This window comes from Bidens hawaiensis, unplaced genomic scaffold (assembly GCF_021521415.1).
Source record: "Bidens hawaiensis isolate Kalapana, Puna unplaced genomic scaffold, B.hawaiensis_p1.1 tig00025758_1, whole genome shotgun sequence".
Taxonomy (NCBI): domain Eukaryota; kingdom Viridiplantae; phylum Streptophyta; class Magnoliopsida; order Asterales; family Asteraceae; genus Bidens; species Bidens hawaiensis.
Genome location: NW_027494120.1, coordinates 234686 through 238406, shown reverse-complemented (window position 1 = coordinate 238406; position 3721 = coordinate 234686).

Here is a 3721-nt window from a genome sequence, read left to right as displayed (position 1 = left end):
AACTTGTAAGGCCCCGATCCCGGTGCCGTAATTTGGTGTTGGATTTACTCATAAACACAGTTCTAAATATCAGAGTGAATTAAAACTTTTCATGGAATATAAAAACATCAAACATTCCTTACAAAATATTAAAATCTTGTCTATAAACTTTCAAATTATCTTAACATAAAACACCATAACTTTTCTTCACTAGATGCCAGTCAGCTCAGTCTGTGTCATGTGTCCCCCTCAAGCCAGCTCCTTCATCTTATTTTCATGCATGCATACTAAAAGTCAAGTATGCTGAGTGAGATCTACTTAATCAGGCAACATATATTTCATACACATACTTACATATATGCATCTGAAGATAAATATTATATACTTAACATGTTTATATTCCTTTCAAACATACATACATTCATAAATTCCTTCTTACATGCATACATTCTTTCATACTTTCATACTACATGCATAACTATCTTTACCATCTTATATATTAGTAGGGTCTAGTCCCTTCTATCTCAGATATTAGTGGGGTCTGCTCCCTTCTATCTAAGATTTTATTAGGGTCCGGTCCCTTCATTTTCTATCTCAGATATTATTAGGGTCTGGTCCCTTCTATCTCATATATTATTTGGGTCTGGTCCCTTTTTCCCGTTCCATACAACCATACGTTCCTTGCCATACAACCATACATTCTTTGTCATACATGCATTATATATATATATATATATACAATGCATATATACATAAACCTCTACATCTACACTCCTAACCTTTTCTTAATTCATCATTTCAATATCATTCATAAGACATTCATATAGCATACACTTACCACTAAAGGTAAGTGTATTAACTAACACATAGGAGTATGCACATAGCCCCGAAAACAAAACACGGAAATTGGGCTAGAAACTCACTTGAGTCCTGTTCTTCTCCGAGTTAAAAGTAATACCCTCCTGTAGCTATGCACGGTTAAATGTGTAATAATTATAAGTATCAATTAACTACCTCTAACTTATCATCTAATCTAATCATCATTCTAATCGAGTCACAATTCTAATGAATAACAATCTTAATCGAATGATCATTCTAATCGAATGACAGTTCTAATCGAATGACCGTTCTAATAGAATGACATATTCTAATCGAATGGCATTCTAATCGAATGACAGATTCTAATCAAATGCCCATTCGATTCGATTACTTTGTTCATTCGATTCAATTACTTCTATTAGAATTAAATACCTTTCTAGTCGTTTCGAATACTTTTCTAGTCGATTACTTTTTTATTCGATTACTTTTATATTCTATTACTTTTCTATTCGATTCAAGTTTCTTAAGGTCTCGATCCATATATGGTTTCCATTCTTATCACTTTCCAGCCTTTCCTTTCGACTCGTTTTGCCCGTCTTGCATAAGAAACGAGTCTTAGTCTATAACCACATCATTTCTTGCATTAACCTAGTCCAAACGCAACCCTTTTGTCCCGTTTCATTCCAAGCAACTTGTTTACGTTCAAGTTTACATTTACTTACATAATAAGGCCAGATTTACTATCCTACCAAGTTTCATGCAAACCCGACATCGTTTACCCGTCCTTTTCACAAACCGAACACTACTCGTTTTACCCGAAATGAACTAACTAACCCGTTTACTCGCAAGTTCATTACTTTATCAATAATCATAGCCCATTCTATCATCCTACCAATTTTCATGCAAACTCGTACACGAAAAGTAAACATTTTTAACAAAAACGTACAATTGAGGTTTATGTTCGAAATCACTCAAATATACCAAAACAATATCAAACCAACTCGAAATTGAGTGATTCATGCAGCCACGAAACCGTCTTGCCCCAATCTACAAACCAATCAGCTCGCTGTCGCCGGAAAACGCAGCTACAGTCGTCGGAGAAGCTGAAAAGTTGCTGGAAAAATCCATTTTCCACTGTAACAGTTTGATTGATAAAAACTAGAATTCCCGACCTCTAATCAAGGATCTGATTGGTGGGAATCTTCGTTTACATGTCATGAAAGTCTGTAAAAATTTGAGACCGATCCGATGGTTAGATCTCTGGGAATCTTCGTGTCTTTATGGGTTGTTTTCTCAAAAACGGGAATTTGGTATAGAATGAAGAAGTGTGTGTCTTCTTGAGGTGTGGAGGCAAGGATGGAAATGAAATGAGATGGTGGATAATCTTATAAGATAGGTTTAGGTTTCATGTTTAACTTTTAATCTAATGACTCTTAGCCCCTTCATATTTTAGGTAATTGCATTTGTCTTCTATAAGTCAATTAAACCCAAATTATTTAAAAGATCAAACTAAATTTGGGATGTTACATTGTTTTCTCATCTTGTAGGTTTTTCACCCACAAGTTTTTCTCACACGTTTGAAGCTTGTCATATGCTTCCTTGATATTTTGATAATCATGAAACATATTATTGTAGTCAGTTTTTAATGAGTTAATAACAAAATCTTTTTCATCACATGACTCACAAATATTTTTAACCTCTTGAGTAAAAAATGTTTCCTGCCCGACCATAAAAGCATGATGAGTGGGCTCTTCTTCAACATCATCATTTCTCATTTCATCAACTGCTGCTGAAACACCTTTAGCTGGCGCAGTTGCATAACTTATTTCCTCAATCTTTACTTCCTCTTGAATTTCATTAGCTGCCGTAGTCTCATCTTCTTAATCAACTCCAAAAATTAATTTTTCCATGAGGCACTTCCATTTGTAGATGGAGTTTTAATAGCAGCTAAGTCTAGAGAGAAATTATAAGCATTACGTTCATGCATAACTTCCATACCAAGGTTAGCACGATTAATGATATCAGCCCAAGTGTTAATTACACGACCTTGACTATCAACTACCGATTGGTTGAAATTGAAACCATTTAGGTTGAAAGCCATAGTACTGATACCTAAAGCAGTGAACCAGATACCTACTAAATGCCAAGCAGCTAGGAAGACATGTAAAGAACGAGAGTTGTTGAAACTAGAATATTGGACATTTCTTTTGATGGTCAGAGGCGAATTGAAAGCTAAGCAGTGGTAAATCTAAAGATAGAGACGTCTCCTACGTTATCCATAATATGTGGAAGTATCAACGTAATTTCATAGAGTCATTCAGTCTGAATGCTACATGAAGAACATAAGCCAGATGATGGAACGGGAAGACCTAGGATGTAGAAGATCATAAAATGAGTGATTCGGCAGATTTTGATTCCTATATATCCTCCACCCATGTGGTACTTCATTATACCATATATATATATATAAGATCCATCTGTATAGATATCACCATCTACATCCAGAAAGCCGTATGCTTTGGAAGAAGCTTGTACAGTCTAGGAAGGGGTTTTGATTGATAAAAAAGAAGAATCTACATCAAACGATATGCCCTTAAGCACGGTATTACATAACATAGAAATCACACTTGGAAAGGGTGGAAAATTAGCTAGAGCAGCGGGTGCTGTAGCGAAACTGATTTCAAAAGAAGGGAAATCGAACCAACCTGCAAAACTCTCAAAAACATTAGGAGGCAAAAATGATTGAAAAAATTCATTTGGAATTGGATCAAAACACTTAGGATATTCACTCTCCTCAATATCACTTGACATTTCGTCAGTGATGTCATTCACTTGACCATCACACATTCCATCACACTTAGTCTTTTCACCATTTGCTGCTTTGATCTCAACCTGTTCTCCAGCTTGTTGATCCTCACCAAGT